General features: G+C 40.6%; 1 pseudogene; it reads right to left on the bottom strand.

Moving 5' to 3' along the window:
- Positions 1-8,194: 8,194 nt before the first annotated feature.
- On the bottom strand, positions 8,195-18,223 carry LOC117557024 (annotated as a pseudogene).
- Positions 18,224-19,505: the final 1,282 nt, after the last annotated feature.

The following is a 19,505-nucleotide window of genomic DNA, read 5'->3' as shown; positions in this document are numbered from 1 at the left end:
GTACTGTAATTAGGAAGCTGAAAGCTCACTTTGCCGTCAGGGGATTCCGCTTATTCTTTTTTCGGACAATGGGCCCCAGTATTCGTCCCAAGAGTTCCAGCGTTTCAGTCGGCTGTGGGAGTTCGAGCACAAAACGTTGTCTCCTGGATACCAACAGAGCAACGGGAAGGCCGAGTCTGCTGTGAAAACTGCAAAACGACTGATGCTGAAAGCTAAGTTAAAAGTTACAGTGATAAAAGTTACAGTGCAGTCTAAGATATGAATAGTTCAATTAAAAGCAGCGACAACAAGAAAAGTCTTCAGCCTGGATTTAAAAGTAGTCCGAGTTGCAGCGGACCTGCAGGTTTCTGGGAGTTTGTTCCAGATATTTGGAGCATAATAACTGAACGCTGCTTCTCCATGTTTAGTTCTGACTCTGGGGACAGAAAGCTGACCAGTCCCTGAAGACCTGAGAGATCTGGATGGTTCATCATTTAGCAGGAGGTCAGAAATGTATTTTGGGCCTAAACCATTCAGTGCTTTATAAACCAGCAGCAGTATTTAGAAATCTATTCTTTGACACACAGGAAGCCAGTGTAAAGACTTCAGAACAGGAGTGATGTGATCCACTTTCTTAGTGTTAGTGAGGACTCGAGCAGCGGCGTTCTGAATCAGCTGCAGCTTTCTAATATATATTTTTAGTGAGACCTGTGAAGACACCATTGCAGTAGTCCAGTCTACTGAAGATAAAAGCATGGACAAGTTTTTCCAAATCCTGCTGTGACATTAGTCTTTTAATCCTAGATATATTCTTTAGGTGATAGTAGGCTGATTTAGTAACTGTTTTAATGTGAATGTTGAAACTCAGGTCAGAGTCCATGACTACACCTAGATTTCTGGCTTTATCTGTTGTTTTGAACATTGCAGACTGAAGCTCAGAGCTAACTTTTATACGTTCTGCCTTGGCTCCAAAGACCATTACCTCAGTTTTGTCTTTGTTTAATTGGAGAAAGGTCTGACACATCCAGTCATTGATGTGTTCAATGCACTTACTCAGTGTTTGAATTGGAGCATAGTCTCCTGGTGAAATTGTTACGTAAATGTGTGTGTCGTCTGCATAGCTATGGTAACTTATTTTGTTGTTTTTCATTATCTGAGCCAGCGGTAGCATGTAGATGTTAAAAAGAAGAGGCCCCAAGATGGAGCCTTGAGGAACCCCAAATGTCATATTTGTCAACTCAGATGTGTATTTACCTATAGAAACAAAGTTGTTTCTGTCCTTTAATAGGATTCAAACCAATTTAGAACTGTTTCCGAAAGTCCAACCCAGTTTTTCCAGTCGGTCTAGTAATATGCTGTGGTCAACAGTGTCAAACGCAGCACTGAGATCTAATAATACTAACACTGAAGTTCTGCCACTGTCTGTGTTTAAGTTGATGTCATTGAAGACCTTTACAAGAGCAGTCTCAGTGCTGTGGTTTGGACGAAAGCCTGACTGGAACACATCAAAACAGTTATTTAAATGCAAGAAATTACTGAACTGTTGAAAAACTACTTTTTCAATGATTTTACCTAGAGATGGGAGGTTTGACATGGGCCTGTAATTGTTCATTACTGAAGCGTCTAGATTATTCTTTTTTAAGAGCGGTTTAATGACTGCAGTTTTCAGGGCCTGTGGAAAAATACCTGAGTGAAGAGATTTGTTTACTATATGAAGTAGATCTGAGGTCATGCAAGGAAAAACATCTTAAAAAAATCCTGTTGGAATAATATCAAGGCAGCAGGAGGAGGATTTCAGAAGTTGTATAATGTCCTCTAGGTTTTTTATCATTAATCTGATGGAATTGTGTCATGGTGTTTGAATTGATGTTAGGTAGACACAGAGGACAAAAACATCTGCTGTACCTGATGCAGAGGCCCTGACTGCTTGTCTGATTTTCTGAATTTTGTCAGTGAAGAAGAAGAAGGAGGCAAAATCATTTCACGCCCTGGTGGATATAAATTCAGAGGCTACTGACACTGGGGGGTTAGTTAGTCTGTCAACGGTAGCAAACAAGGCACGTGCGTTGTTTTTGATTTTGGTAATGATGTCAGAGAAGAACGATTGTCGTGCGTTTTTCAATTCCAAATTATAAAGGCTGAGTCTCTCTTTATAGATTTCAAAGTGAACCTGGAGATTTGTTTTTCGCCACCTGCGTTCATCTTTTCGACATTCTCTTTTTTTCTGTTTTCACGCTCATGGCCTTTCTCCATGGAGATATTTTCTTGCCAGTCACTTCCTTTACCTTAGTTGGAGCAATGGCATCCATAACATTTTAAATTTTTGAATTAAAATGATCTACTAGCTTATTTACTGAGATGTTAGCAGGGGCAAGTGTGGAAGAGAAATTCTGAGTAAGCATTTCCCTAGTATTGTCAGTTAAACATCGCTTTGTGGTTACCTCTTTTTGAACATTTTGTGAACAGAAATAGAGCTCTCAAAGAAATCACAGGAATGGTCAGAGAGTGCAACATCAGTCACCACAACCTTAGAAGATATTCAGACCCTTTGAGATCATTAAGTCCAGAGTGTGCCCCTTATTGTGCGGTGGCTCCGTCACATGCTGAGTCAGTCCATAGCTATCAAGAACACAAAACAGTTATTTAGCCCCGCTGTTCTGGGGGTTGTCAACATGGATGTTAAAATCACCAATAATGACTAGACGGTCAAAGTCAATACACACTATAGACAGTAGTTCAGTAAAGTCATCAAAAAAGCTTGCACAGTATTTGGGTGGCCTATAGATATTTAGGAACAGAGCTCGAGTGGAGCATTTCAGCTGAAGGGCCACATATTCAAAATAATCAAAGTTTTCCATACGATACCTTCCTGCATTGAAGGGAATCATTGAACAGAATAGCAACTCCACCCCCCTTTCTTATGCATTATTTCCTGACTCATAAAACTAAAGTTGGGAGGGGTTGATTCGATAAGAACAGCTGCACTGTTATTTTGTTCAATCCAAGTTTCTGTTAAAAAACATAAAATCGAGATTGTGCTCAGTGATAAAATCATTGATTAAAAATGTTTTTCCTGCCAAAGACCTGACATTTAATAAAGCTAGTTTAAGTTTGTTAAAACACACTATCAGTCATGTTTTTTGTAACAAGCTGTGGCAGACATGGAATCACTGCTAAATTAGATAAACTCACACAAACGTTTTGAGCGCTTCCTGTATCTAAGATGATTCACCGCTCTTAATCTATACCCTATCAACACAGATATCGGCAAAGCTATAGGCAGGCAGGGCCCTGGCATGTCCTGGAAATAGTTGAGAGTGCCATACGCCCTTGAGCCTGGACCCAGCAAATATCAGTTTGCAGCGTTTAGTACACACACATCCTTATCAGGCTTCGGAGACTGCAGATGCCCTCTCGAAGGGAGGGGAGGCGGCCGACGTAGGCACGGTGATGAAGACGGGGGGAGATGCGCGTCTCTGCAGTGATTTTGGTGGCGTCGTTGAGGAGCGGGGGTTAAGGACATGGTGCCAGCCCTGCGTATCGCCTTAGTTTGGTCTTTGAACTCCAGGAAGGAATCTGGTGCCAACCCTCTGTATCTCCTTCATGTGTTCAACGATCCCCAGGAGGGTGGGGGCGAGGGTGAAAGGGTGAACGGAGTATCCTCAAAGGCGTTGACAGGGGGGGGGGGGGGGTGACGGGCAGTGGAGACTCCTCCATGTGTCTCCCATAATCAGAACATTCCTCAGGGCGGGTGCAAGTGATACTTCTTCAGGGTTTCTGCGCGATGTGTTGTGTCTTTCTCCTGTTTTAATTCCCCTTGCCGCTTGTCCTTGGCAGAGGGAACAGATTGATAACGCAGGCAGTTGAATATGTTAGAGATAAACAATTTCACTCCTGACTTGTTCAGGCAAACTCCATTTGCCCAGAAAAAGTTAAAATTGTCAATAAAATGGACAGAATGGTCAGTACAGGCAGTTGAAAGCCAGGTATTCAGTGCAAACAATCTGCTGAATCTCCTCCACTCCTCTTCTGACCTGGCGGTAGAGGGCCACTGATGAACACCCTCTGCATTTAGAGAGCTGGCAGTTTCCAACAAACATTTAAAGTCTTCTTTAGCACTTCTGACTGTTGTTTCATAACATCATTTGTTCCAATGTGCAGTACACATTCTTCACAGTCGGATGTTCAGCCCCAATATGCAGGATCTTCTCAGCCAAGTCAGAGAACCACATCCTTGGGAAAACAGAGTACTTTGGTGTTGTTCTTATTACACAGACCTTTTACAATCTCTTACAGCAGAGTCACCCACAATCAGAGTTTCAGGCCCAGTCGTTAGCTTTCCCTCTAGCCTTTTACTTTTGGAGTAGCTATTGGTCCTTACCCTGCTGTGTGAAGAGGACAGGTTATCCAGGACATCAGATCTCCGGTTCTCGGTCAGCGGAGCGTATCTGTTCTGGATTGGCACACTTGGTGGTTTAGGAGGATTGTTTGTATTCTCCCTTTCGCAGCTGTCCACTGCTGTTTCCTAGTATGAATAGGGGTTGAAGAGGCGCTCTTCCTGGGTGATAACAATGCAGGCCAGCTGGTCACATCACAGATTTCAGAGCGCTGGGCTCTGCCTGTTGTTCGTCCTCCCAAATCCCATGGACATGATTTACTCTTAGGCTTTGCACCCAGAGAGTTCCAGGGAGGACTACCACTTGTAGATTTATTACCCGGTACACAGCCCTCCTGTTCCTTGGAATCCTTGTAGCTGCTAACTAGCTGTGAGTTAGCATACCCTTCTCCATTATTTTGCAACACTGGTAAAGTGGTGTCATTCCCATGACATAGTCCATTCACTTTCCACGTTAACTTCCAACCATTGCAATTTTAATTTCCAACACAGCTATCTTCTGTATAAGTTTGTGGAAGTCATCTGTAGAGAACGGAGGCATTTTCCTACCAACTAGCTTAAGCTAAATAGCATGCAGTAGGCTACCAGGCTTTAGCTGTTGCTAGGCCATGCTACTGTAAGACTGAGGTCGTCGTAAAAATGTTTGAAATATGGCTGAAACCCTCCGTCTATTTACGAAGATGAACTGTCCCAGTGATAAATTAATGTCCAGGAGCCGCTGCTCGAAGTTTTCATGAGAATAAGAATAGGAAAATCAGCATAAAAAGTAAGCAGAGGCAGGAGCAAGCAGAAAAAGCGTCTGCACTGTAAGAAAGAAAGATAAGATTGATTCAACACTTTATGACCGCTCTAAACAATGCGTAATGTGTGGGTTGTTGTCGTAGTTTGCGTTGTTGCTGTTGGTATTGCATTTCAATTGTAGTATCATTATAGCAAGCCAGGAAGAAAGATAGGTCGTTCTGGCTCGGGAAACACTACGAAATGTGGAGAAGTTCTGAACAAAAAGACAATTATCAGTAATATAAAAACAGTTCAATATTTTAAGGAATAGATAGCCCAGTGGGTCGAGCCGGCGGCCCGAATGCGGCGATGTCGTCCGCGCAGCTGGTTCAAAGCCAAAGATGTACTTTTAATCATTGCTTTTCAACTTTAATACTTTAATAACTGATAAAAGGCCCTCTCCCCCCAACATTTTTTCCAGCACTCTCTAGTCTCTTCTCAATAACCCAATACACACAATTATCAATCTTTAATTGCAAATAGAACATGATATTCAGTCTTAGTGTGTGTGTGCATCGAATATGTTTCAAGGCAAAGATACGATAAACCCACTGCAGCCTTGCAACTTTGCCAGGAGAGGTCGCTGTAACTGAAGCTTCGAGAAATGAACCTATTCCGACACAATTGTCCAAGTGGTTCGATGCTTCATTCAAAGCTTCATTTTTGCCATCACTATTGTATAAATTGATTATCCTAATATTATCTTGTTTTCTAGGGTTGCAGATGTCCACTATAATAAAGTCTATACCATCAGGAGATTGCACCTCCCTATATGCCACACCATCTTTGAGAAATGACTGCAGGATCTCAGGTATGCAAAGTGGACAGGTAGGCGAGAAAGGCTTGTTTTGAGTCTCAGAGACCAAGGTCCTGTACACTTTGCATACATTGACTGCACGACTTCAGGTCTGCGATGTGGACAGTACACCTCAAATACATCACTACACAACCTGGGGTATTTGAAGATAAGGGAATGACATGTTTATAATATGCTGCAAAAACACAACAAATATGCAGGGTTACGAGTCTGTTTTCTAAGGCCATTTTATTTTTGGTAGTCTGATAATTTCAACAAGAGAATAGAATCAAACTGAAACACATTGTAAATATGTTCCAGATACATAAAGCATGTGAACAGTGAAACTCGCTCATGGACTTTAAGGTGAATACTTTAAGAAAACGTTTTCCCACACTCTTTGTAGGAGCCATTTTACTGTATGTTGGTGTCTTAGTTTACCTTATTTATATGTATAGTGCAATATTATTTTTGAAACACTATTTTGAACACTATTATTTTTGGCGGGGTGTATAAAAGGGGTCATAGGTGACAGGAGAGGAAGAGGACACGGGAGGAAGAGCATACCGATTCTACCAGACGGCCAGCCCAGCCCCAGCAGATGCTCATACTACAACTATTGTCACAGTGTACTTAAACCTTGGTATGTAAAGCAATAAACATCATTCTAAAACTGCAGCAAAAGACCGGAACTTCATATGTTTGTGTCTGCGTCAGGATCACTCTAAACCCTCCTGTGAAGTAATGGCAACAATATATAGGACACTGGAACATTTAAACTGCCATTACATTAAGGAGAATCGTACTCTATGAGTGAAACTGGACAATAAGAAACATATCGCATTGGATTAAGGATCGTTTTCACCGGACACACAATTGGATTACTTCACAACCGCCACCATCATCCCGGATCAGCTGGACAACATGCCACAATCAGCTGGAGATTGTCACCACCTGCACTCATCAAGAGGCGAAAGGAGAGGCCGAGAGCCAAGGCTGGGAAAGCGGGCCGGGTATGAGCAGCATTCAAACTGGATTGCATATTGGAATCATAAGCTGCATCGGACAATGGCTTGGATTTAATGCTGCAATAATGTCAGCTGTTGGAAACAGCTGCTGTCGGCAGAAGGACAGCCAGAAAATGAAACTTAAAGGAACAGTGAACATTATGCCTGTCAATTCTGACGTTACGTCAACAGATGGCGCTGTCTGGATGAGATCTGTAATGGAAAAAAGGATTACCCAACACAAGGCCAATAGAGTGGCGAAGTCCCTTCCCTTCCGGTGGAGCTCCATGGGACCTTATTTAGAAAAAATTATGTATTGAAGTCAATGGAGAGACAAAGATTATCTTTCGATCCCGTTTGAATTGTGCCACAAATTACACATATGATGTTTAACAATTTAAAAGATAATTTTGTAAGTCAAAAAAAAATAATTGTCGTAAAACTGTGAACACATTTGTTTGTGTGAAACGCTCAATGAACTACATCTCTGGTCTCGCAGAACAACACACGTCACCAAGATGGCCGTCACTACTGTCTCAACAAAAGGATTGACTCCCCTCACTATCACCACAATGAAACACGTCCAGAAGAATGTCATGCAAAAGCTGCCTGCCTTCCTTTGATTTCTCTCTGAAACTGCCTGTGTCTTTTTAATGTTTAATATCAACCATTTCTGCAGATAGCATGAAGTAGAAAAGATCGGCGATGCTAATGCTAGCATTAGCATTTCTCCCTCGGGCTTAAATTGTGTATTATAGAATGATCAAACCGGTGACAGTACTCTTCAAACGGTTACGAAATATGACTACTATCTTACTGTTTAACATGTTGGGGTTACTTATGTTACTTCATATTAAGGCTAATAAAAATGACAAAGCTTGTAATGCTGACTAACGTGCTAGCTAGGTAGCTAACTTGATCCAGCCACTCCTGGTCCTTCATCAGACGGGAAGCGAAAGAACGAGCAAGACCCATTGCTGGTATGATAACAACCTGGTACTAAGCACACAGGCATCTTGTTAAAGTTATCTTATCTTAGCTATCTCTTTAGTGGAGGAAAACAATTGTTGACATCACTTACGCGACTCTGGGATTAGTAGTCTTTGTAGTTGCGTATTTTTCATAGTCTTATATTTCAACAGTTTTACGACAAACCGTGACTTTTTTGACATGGAAATTATTTTTTAAGATTGACAAACATCATATGTGTAACTCATGGCACAATTCAAACGGGATCGAAAGATAAGTTTTCTCTCTCCATTTTCCGAAATAAGGTCCCATGGAGCGAAGTAGATGGGCGTGACTTCGCCACTCTATAGATGGGAATTGTTTATTGTAAACTGTGAAAAAAAACTAAATATGCTTAATTGCAGCTCCTACACTCTTAAAACCACTATGGTTTTTCTCCTGTGTGAATACCGGTGATGTCTTTTGAGATTACTTGATCTAGTGAAAGTTGTCCCACACTCTTCACAGCTGTAAGGTTTTTCTCAGTATGAATACGGTGATGTGATTTGAGAGCAGTTGATGTAGTGAACGTTTTCCCACACTCTTCACACCAGTACGGTTTTTCTCCAGTATGAATACGGTGATGTGATTCTAGAGCACTTGATTGAGTGAACGTTTTCCCACAATCTTCACACCAGTACGGTTTTTCTCCAGTATGAATACGGTGATGTGATTTGAGATTACTTGATTGACTGAAAAGTTGTCCCACACTCTTCACAGCTGTACGGTTTTTCTCCAGTATGAATACGTTGATGTGATTTGAGATTACTTGATGTAGTGAAAGTTGTCCCACACTCTTCACACCAGTACGGTTTTTCTCCAGTATGAATACGTTGATGTGATTTGAGAGCATCTGATGTACTGAAAGTTGTCCCACACTCTTCACAGCTGTATGGTTTTTCTCCAGTATGAATATGTTTGATGTGATTTGAGATGACCTGATTGAGTGAAAGTTTTCCCACACTCTTCACAGCTGTACGGTTTTTCTCCTGTGTGAATACGCAGGTGGCGCTTTAAATGTCCAGATTCTGTAAAGGATTTGTCACATTGCTGACAGCTGTGACGTCTCTCTCTTCCTTTCGGTTTCTAGAACAGACGGACAGAGAAAGAGAGAAAGTCAATCTAAAAAGCATAAATACACAAGTTAACACAATACAAACTCACTTAAAGTGCACCTATCATGCTATATTCGAACAATATATTGTAGGGCCATACCTATTGTTGAGATCTTCATAGTATTAAGTGAATACTTAAAACAAAAGTTAATTATAAATCATATATGATCAATCATATTCTTGTATGAACCCATAATGAGAATGTTTCTTGATGGTTTTTGAATATGTATGTAAGCTTACAATTTTAGTTGTTGCTGTTTGATAACTTTGCGTTTTAAAAAGAGGGTGTTGAGAGCTTCATAGTATGTTGAATCCTCAAACGAAAGTTAGTTATAATCAAATATAATCAATTATATTCTTGTATAACTCACAATGAAAATGTTTCATATGTTATGTTGTTCTATATTTACAGTATAAACCAAGTGGTTTGTTAAGTTGAGTGTAAGATCTATAATTATTTATGGGGTGTCAGTGATAAGAGAGTAGGCAGTTTCTTCCCTCTCCTCTCACAGCAGTACACAGGGAGGGGGGCTCCGGACTTAAGGAGAAATACATTGAGGGCCTCACAAAGGTGGTTATAGTCATAGCCATAGAAATATGTCTGGGTCATGTCCTTTTTTACACAAACATGGGAAGGTGTGGTCTTATGCCCATAGCCAATAGAATATGTCCAGTCCTGTACATCAGTGGCCAAGCCCAGGTTGTTTCATTGGTTGGGTATGGAGAAGGTGTTTTTGGGGTTTCTATCCTGTTTTTTGAGCATAAAGAGACTGGGTTTTTTGAGAGAGCGCGAGAGAGAGGGGGGGTTTCCCCTGGTATACTCTCTCGCGGTAGGGCTCTGGCCCTCAGAACTGGGTTAATAGCTCTCGGTAAGGTTCTCTCAGACTTGGGAAATATCTCTCAAATTTCTTGGTTGAATGCTGAGTGAATTTCTTGGTTGAATGCTGAGTGAATTTCTTGGTTGAATGCTGTGTGAATTTCTTTGTTTGCTGAGTGGAATGATTTGATGGGAGATGTGTTTGTGAGTATTAGTACCCGCCACCTGTGAGGAATCTTCCTCCGAATTCAATGCGGATAGGAATGGGTTTTTGCATGTTATTCCCGCCGTCTGTGTCGGAAAAAAGGTATGAAATTGATGTGAATTGATTGGGTGAAAATGAAAGTTTGAATGTGCTTTTTATTGTCACCGGTCCATTTATGAGGAAATGCCTCTAAATTTATCGGGAGATTTAGAAATCACAACTGAATTGGGCAGTTGAAATTACAATTTTTGGTAATAAATGTAAGACTGTGAATTAAAGTTTCATATTTGAACATGATCACAGCATCATTTTGTGTAGTATGATTATAATGTGTTAAAGAGAGAAGGTAAAAACCCTGTATTAGTTTGGACCTATTTTTCTTCAAATAAATTGATCCCACCTTTTGGATAGGGACAACTTAAAAGACATCTGCGCTCTCCTCTCCTGCTTCAAAGGTAAGATTGCACCCTGCCACACTCACACTTAGGTAGGGTCACACCCCATTACTGATATCAAAATCCTTCTGGATCGCTTAAACAGATTTAAGAGAGTTGTCTGAATTGAAACGGCAGTTAATTTGAACCTGGTTCTTCGGGGGGTTAATAGAGGTGAGATCTTGCTGACGTTGGTGGATCTGAGCCAAGCAGTAAACTTACGGGTCAATTAGTAGGTCAGAGTAATTTCCCGGAATAAATTATCAGGACATCACCTACTCTAAACACTATATAAAGTATATAAATATAGTTTTTTTTTCAAAATACCAAAAAGATCCTGCATTTTAGCCATGCCTCATTTAGCTCCATTTGCTCTTTCCAGCACTGTTTTTGGCAGGGGGCTGATTCGTGAGCTGCAGCTGACCACGCCCCCCTGCAGGAGAGGGGAGCGTGCTCTGAAATCAGCTGCTGGGCTGCAGCAGGGAGAAGAGGGGGAGAAAAAGAGATCTCCGTCCACCGTGTTTTATTTCTTATAGAAGTAAGAAGAGAAGTAATGGGGCAGAAAACCCTCCTTTTACGCTAGCGGTCCAGACATAGACATCAAACGGCGACACATATTCAGTGTGCAGTTCCTTTGGCATTAGGGCAGGGATATCTAGATACTTCCCAAGGTTTGACATCATGAATTGTGCTATTTTAAAGCAAGCAACGATGTTTTCAAATCTGTAATCAAAAAGCTCCTCAAAACACTATCGAAGCAGTTCCTGCCGTTGCTACGTTAGTTCAAACAGTAACAACGGACATTTCTCTTAGCGATGCATGTCAATTTAATCAATACATACAACTTTTTTTTAAATCAATAAAAGCATTTCAATTAATATTGGGAGTCATGTCGTTACTTTGTTGGAGAATGTGGGCCGGTGTGATAAGCGGGATAATGTGCACCATTGCATAATGTGCCTTCATGCCGATCTAGATCCCTCCGCTTAGCGTCGGGCTCCTGAATCAGCCTTGTCGGTGTTCTTTTCCCCATAATGACCGCGTCGCTGCACATTATCCCTTACATATGATTATATAGAGTCATTATTCATTTGTTTTAAGTAGGATGGCACAAACGCTTGCCTCGGGGAGGGAGAAAAAAGAGCCACAGCGGAGAATAAACAGAAGGGCAACCATGGCAACCGATGCAAGGGAAGGCTTCTTCGCTGCTTTTGTGGCAGACTACAGCGGCCACTTACAGGCCTTGCATATGTACTACAGCGGTCTCCAGCGCTTTCGAGCGGCATGGCCGGCTGTGGCCCAACCTCTCATTCCCCTGATAGGTGGAGAGTTGACCAATAGCCGTAGCACCACTTTACTGACGTCAGTAAAGTGTTCAAATATGGATCAGTCTGTATCAGATCCGTTTGCAGCCCCTTTTTTAGAGATTTGGGTATGGAGGAAATAGAGAGGGTTGTGTTTTCTGACACTTGGTGAGTCCCTGGAACACCGGGGGACACATATTCATGTATAAAAGACGTACGAAAGTGCATTTTGCATGATAGGTCCCCTTTAATATAAACCTTGAGTTAACAAAATACTACTTATCAACTGTTTTGTGTTTATTATATTTGATACAGTAATACAGCAATATTCTAACCAAAGTATATACCAGAGGTGGGGACTCGAGTCACATGACTTGACTCGAGTCACATGACTTGACTCGAGTCAACTGACTTGACTCGAGTCACATGACTTGACTAGTCTATTTTTGGACTTGAGACTTGCTTGACTAGCATTGATAAAAGACTCAACTTGACTTTGACTTGGTATTCATGACTTGAGACTTAGGGCTGCAAAGAGCTGTGCCTTCACTTGTGTTTACCTTCATTAGAACAGCTAACGAGCGACCGCAGGCTGTTACGACACACACACACACACACACACACACACACACACACACACACACACACACACACACACACACAACACACCACACACACACACACACACACACACACACTATTACCTGTTGTATGATTTCAGAGCCCCACTCTCCATTGTTTGTTAATGTTGAAAATAAAACTCTAGTTTCATAACCACTGTCTTTTACTGATTTATTATTTAAAAATAAACAGTAACACTGTTTATTGTCTGCGCCCCAGTTAAACATAGTTGGAGAAAGTATATTTTAGCATAATCTTGACTGCAACAAACAGATGCCATTCAAGTACACTTGAATATCCATGCCATAGCACACTGCTTACTGCATGGCTATTGAGACCACACAAAGGTTCGCAACAGGCTCACAAATGTGAGAGTGGAAAAACTGGTTGGCATTCGGCAAACCTAAGGCCTCTTTGAGCTGGACACAGAGCCATCCTCAACAAGGCTGGACAGTGACACTGCAGAGGAAGACTCGGAGTGTGATGTTGATGAGGCCCAGGAAGAGCCCGTTGACTGAAAGGGTTTAGTCAAAATGCAGAGGATCGCTTGAAGGAGATTTGCATGTTTAATGGGACTTTGTGGAGGGAGAAGGGCTCTTTTCATTTAACATTTTGAATGGGACTTTGTGGGATCTTTGGATGGGGGTGCCATTTTTTGTTCATTTTTTAATTAGTGGGGTTGGGGGGGTTAGCAACATTTTAACTCAACATTCCTGTTTTCGTTCTCAATGAAACAAATAATTGTTCAATACAATAATTAAAACTTGTTCTGTTCTACTTTAAAAAAAAAAAAAAAGTTTTAACAACATGTTTTATTGACTTTTCATTCCTGTATAATCATTTTTGCGCAAAGATGGCACTGTTTGTCAAAGCACTTCATCCTTTTTCATGAAGAACAGCTCCAACTCCTGTGCGTATGGGAACGCCTCTGGTGCTGGTCCATTAACTGCCAGTGTTTCTCACATATCTGAAATATACTTGGGGGGGTGGTGGTAGCGGGGGGGGGGGGGGGGGGGGTGAGGTGCAACAACATTAACCTTTCTGTTGTTCGCTTGTTAGCAGACCCTTCACGCGCATGGCAGAGCGAACAGGTACAGGCAGGGCCCCATAATGATAGCCCTATAGTTTAAATCTACTACCCAAACATGACCATATGGAAATGGATTACTATTTAAAAAAATTAATGTATTTATAAATGTATTTAGGAACCTATCATGTGATTTTTAGTGGGGGTCGACCTCAAATCCTCTAGGGGGGTCCAGGGGCATTGCCCCCCCCGGTAGGTAAGATTTCATTTTTTATTTTGGAGTTAAATAAAATAAAGACACTAGATCTATGGAAACACCTATATTAAACAGAACTGTTTACATTTCAATAATCATAAAATCATGGCCATAACATACCATTTCCAATATGAAAAATACACTGAAACTTGTTTATTTATTTTTGGTTTCATTTGTAGTTGTGAGTGTGTCTGTGCTCCTGAATCAGCCTCTCCTGTCTCCCTCCTCTCCCCCCCTCTCCATCCTCTCCCCCCTGCTCCTCTTTGAGGCAGCAGCAAAGACTAGTTTTCTCTCAACAAGTTTTAAAGTGTATCTTACCTTTTTTCACCTAGTTAACTTTTTATTTATTTATTCATGCATATTTTACTGATCACATTACATTTCATTTAGACATTACATTACATTACATTTAGCTGACGCTTTTATCCAAAGCGACTTATAATTGACCGATTACAGGGACATTCTCCCTGGAGTAACTAAGGGCTAAGTGCCTTACTCAAGGGCACACTGGTGGTGGTGTTCCTGGCGGGATTTGAACTCACAGCCTTCTGATCTTCAGCCCACCTCACTATCCATTAGACCAGCCTTTCTCAAACTCAGGAGCCGTTTTTGATTGGGTCGCCAGTTAAATGCATTGCTACACACACACACAGCATCAGAGCTGATGGCTGCGTTGCAAATACATTTTTTTTTATAGTTTTTTTATTTTGAAAATGAAATTATGCAATATAGCATTGTATATTGAATGATTTAATTTTCTAAATACAAATAAACTAAAAATAAAAGATTGTATTTTGTATCAGCTGTGACGCGTCCCCCGCGAAAGTTTTCGCGCCGTCTGTTGATTGTCTGTTGATTAATCCCGATCGTACACGATGGCAAAAAGACGATACAAAGAGGAGTTTTTAAACGTTGGCTTCACAAAAGCTGTTAGAAATGGAGAGGAGCGGCCTCAGTGTGTTTTATGTGGAGAGGTGCTCAGTAACGAAGCTTGAAAATGAATAAATTGGACCGACATCTCCAAACAAAACATCCTCTGCATCGGGACACATCGAAGGATTTTTTCATCTGCAACGAAGAGTCTTTCAAGAAGCAGTGTTTTGACGGCGGAAAAGTAAGTCACTCATTTAATCATTTGTTTTGTGTGTTTTGTGAGCTTGTCAGGGTCTGTTGTGAAATTGTTTCGTTAATGTTTCGTTGGATGAAATGCAGACTGAGCCCCGGAGCGGACCGCGAGTCCACTACATTCTGCAGCGGCACAGAGCGGTGTTTCAACTTTTACTTGCCTGAAATGTTTTTAAAACGGCCGGGAAAAAAACAGAGAAACAATAACCACAGGAAGATTAGAGGGAAAGTGACAGGCAGTATGAGAAGGAAAGAGAAGTATCAGCCGCACGGACGTGACTGCTGCAGTGTGATGCACATAGGAATTACATATGGGGGTTATTCCCTATTATTCAAGAGCGTGGTCTTTTAAATTTGAGAGCATACTTTATTGATTTCACGGTCAGAATATGTATTTCTTTCCCTCAAAACCCTGTCCTCGCCACTCAAATAGTGCCTGCTTGCGCTTAGTAGCATCTGCTCTGCTTCTGCTCTAACTGTAAGCTTGCACTCAGATATATTGCTGCATTCCAGATTTCCTGTGTTCCAGCTTAAAACCTTCTCGCACTCAGGCTGTTTCTGTGCGCTCGTGAAATGTCTGCTCTCAGATTTCTTCTGTGCGCGCTTGGATCTTTTGTGCAACAAACCCTGTCAAAATCCCTCTGTGGGGATTCCTCACAGTATAAGTCGCTTTGGATAAAGCGTCTAACAAGTAACTAATGTAATGCGCTATAAATGCGGTTGCCAGGTCCACATTGGGTATACAGCGTACGCCGCTGGTGTTAAAAATCACCCAATAACCCAGCAATGTTAATGATGATATCTTCTCTGTTCTTTGCAGGCATTCAAAGGGAACAGAGGGGCACTGAGGGCATCCATCAAGCCTCCACAAAAAAAAAAGTTTAATCAGTTGCCAAGTGTTGGAGTTTCTTTGTCTCTCAGAGTGTTTTACAACAGCTCTGTTCATTGAAAAGTTGTTTAAAAAACGTGTGTACATAGTTTTTGAATCTAGTGACAAACTTAATGTTGCACTTCTGATAATTTATATGTGGGTTTTCACCTGTGATGTACTGTATACTGCACTCCTTAGTTAGTGTTTTGTCCTTTCTGTTTACAACATGTTTGTTCTTTGTTCATTTAAAATAGTTTAAAATGTGTGTACATAGTTTTTGAGCTAGTGACAAACTTAATATTGCACTTTTGATAATTGTATAATTTAAATTTGTACGTATATACTTGACTGCACTTCCCATGTTTCGTCTTTCTGCTTTGATCCTTATTTTTTTCTGGGCAAGCTCAAAGGGAAGGTTGTTATGGTGAGAAACCTAATTGCTGCACTTTTATAATTAAATAAATATTTTCATTTTAAATTCATGGTGTGTTGCATTCTTTGTTCATAACTGTAAATATTTTGGAAAATCATGACATTTTTTGTGCTTGGGTCCCTTAGGGACCACAACATTTCTGTTTTGGATCTCATGCTGAAAAAGTTTGGGAACCCCTGCATTAGACCAATCACTACCCTCTCAAATGGAAATATGTGTTTACATAAATGGTGACCACACCGTTTGAAACCCACTGAGAAACTTAGACTAAGTTAACTATCTAAACACTCAGAGAGTCCTTTACCTCACCTGAGCTGAGGTATCCTGAGCTTGAATGACCACAGAGGACCAATCAAGGGCTTTGATTTATGATCTGTATGACATGTGCCATGTCGGCAGGCCACATCATGTGGACAGCCAGTCACCCTGTGTGAGGCAGGCACTTAACAGGCCAGAATGAGCGAGATCAGAGCAGGAAGCATTGTCCACAAGTTAATCAATCGCAGATGGCGTCGTGGTAACGGACAAATCCAATTTTTTTAATAAAAATAAATAAAAAAAAACCTAAATGGGTCACGAAATATATTGGGCGGCAGGCCCAAGTATAGTCTATGTGTGGGAAACCCTGCCTTTGCAACCGCGGAGCCGGAGCCGTGACGTGATCTTTAATGTGTGTGACTACCCGATCTGCAGCCCTGCCCTATCTGCAGTGCGCATGTGCGAGATGGTCCGCCATATTGACAACTCCATACGGCAACTCTAATAGGACATTTGACACAGTGGCGTTTGGCATAGCAGAAGAAAAGAACACTCAAAAAACCCGACAATATTAATCTGAAACGAGAGAGACGAGTTATTGTTATTACAACGTGACTTCACTATTATTGAACAACTCCTTTTATTGGGTTCATTTTATTGGGTTAAGTACATTGTCAGAATAAGTGAGAAATGGATGTAACTTCTGTTAGGACAGCTATCATACATACTGAAAGAAATATTGACTGTGCATGTATGCAATATGTATGGCATTCATATTTATATCTAATTACATTAACTGTGAAGTCCTCATTTATTTCAATTAAAAAATATTTTAATAAAGATATTTGAGACGTTTATTGACTCGCGCATGCACGATGCAAATCGGGCAGTCGTCTAGATGTCAAATGTCCTATTAGAGTTGCCGTATGGAGTTGTCAAATATGGCGGACCATCCCGTACATGCGCACTGCAGATAGGGCAGGGCTGCAGATCGGGTAGTGACAATGTGAACCACAAAACAACATCAGCCGTTAGCTGTTAGCCCTCAGAGCTCACAGCTCCTCATATCTGTTCAGAAACTAGACAGAAGTTAAACAAGTACAAACCACAGACTGTCTGTGTCATGGCGAATACAGTCACTGCTTTATTTATGTCTGTATAGGGCGTTCCGAGCTGAATAAGGGCGTCAAATAAGGCAAGACGCCCGCCTGGCGGAAATGCTGGAATTAGGAATATATTGTGATGAAGTGCACACTGACCTGAGCTCCAGGGGTCTCTTTCTTCGCCTCCATGCTGCTCATCAGATGTCCTGATGAAGACCACAGAGCTGCTTCATTATTAATATAATACAAATATTTAGATATAATTCATCATAAACTGTCAGGAGTGAAGAGGAGGAATTCAAAGAGTTTATTCAATGATATGTTCTATTTCTAGATGCTTATATGTAGTGTTTTATCACATCATGTGCAGTGCCTTGTCTTATCTATGCTGCTGTGACGTAAACATGTTCCAAATTGATCCATTTAGTCAATGTGATGCTAAGCAGAGGAGAAGATGATAGAAAGGTCAGATAGTTATTAACGTTACATTCAAATTACTTTAACCATTACGATAAAAGTTGGTTTTCTGTGTCAATTATTATTAATATAATACAAATATTTAGATATAATTCATCATAATCTGTGTAGCAACTTACATTCTAATTTACAGCTCACAGTTTGTTCACTTTTATTTCATTAAAATGACTTTATTCACATAGAAAGTGACATTAATGGTTGTTTGAACCACAGTTATAGCGCTATCCGTGTGAACTATCACTAAGTTAACACAGAAAGCAAACATTAGCTAGTGAGACTGTTTAATGTACTCCATGTATACAGTATTTTCTGTATATTGTGTATTCTTTAGATACTCTAGTGATATGTGTCCTGTGTGTATACTTGCTGCTAATGCTTCATTTTTATTATTGCATCTTTTAAATATGTTTAACTCGTGTAATGCCTGAAAATACTTCTGCTGTGACACATTCATTTCTCAGTTTAATATAAATCATTATTTAAATAAAGTATATCTATTTATCTAATGAGCTAAACCGTCGCTTAGTTTAGCGTTAGCTGCTAACTGAAGAACCCCATTCATTTCAATAGGAAAAATGCTACGTCGCGGTGAATGGCGATGCTAATAAGCTAGTTAGCATACATTTAAAACCATATCTATGGTAAAGAGCACCAACACAACAACTCAAACCGTCTTAAAGACAACTGGTGTAATAAATAACTAACATAAAGTCAGCTGAGCATTACAAATCAACTGTTACTCCCCCAGAGCCGAACTGGAATAATAACTGTAGCTTTCAGACTGTAGCTGTGTTAGCCTTTATTTAAAGATAGTTCGTGATTAACTGTAAGCTAAGAGGTGTAAATACACTTAATGAAACCTCTGCATGTGTTTAATCCACTCAGCTCTTCTTTTCTCCTTCTCCTCTCGGTTTTTGGCGGATTGCAAAGAACTTTAAAGGTTCATCCTCTTCTTCTCTCGTTTTCTTCTTCTTCTTCTTTAGTGTTTATTGGCGGTTGGCAAACCAACTTTTAGGTGCATTACCGCCACCAACTGGACTGGAGTGTGGACAAGAGACTATGCAGAAAACAATAAACAAAAAACAAAACAAAGAACCAAAACTCTAGATTATTTTAAATTGACCAATTTATCTTAGAAACGTAATAATCTCACAATATATATTGCCTGATGTTTTCCCTAACAGCCCTGATAGCGACAAGTCATGGAATTTTGCTTTCTTGAGTGTCTGGAAAAGCACATTTCTCTGAGTACTATATTTCCTGCAAAGCAGTAAAGCATGCTCAACAGTTTCTGGCTGGCTGCAGTGTATACACTTTCCGGTTGGATGCTTTCCTATTATACTTAATGTATGATTGAGACCTGTATGACCTATTCTCATCCGAGAAATGACATTTTCCTCCCTTCTTTTAAACCCTACCTTCCTTCCATCCCCCACATACCTTTGAATTTTATAAAGATATCTTCCTGTATCACTAAGATCCCAATGTTCTTG

This window comes from Gymnodraco acuticeps, unplaced genomic scaffold (assembly GCF_902827175.1).
Source record: "Gymnodraco acuticeps unplaced genomic scaffold, fGymAcu1.1, whole genome shotgun sequence".
Classification (NCBI taxonomy): Eukaryota; Metazoa; Chordata; class Actinopteri; order Perciformes; family Bathydraconidae; genus Gymnodraco; species Gymnodraco acuticeps.
This window is presented reverse-complemented; position numbering and strand designations above follow the sequence as displayed.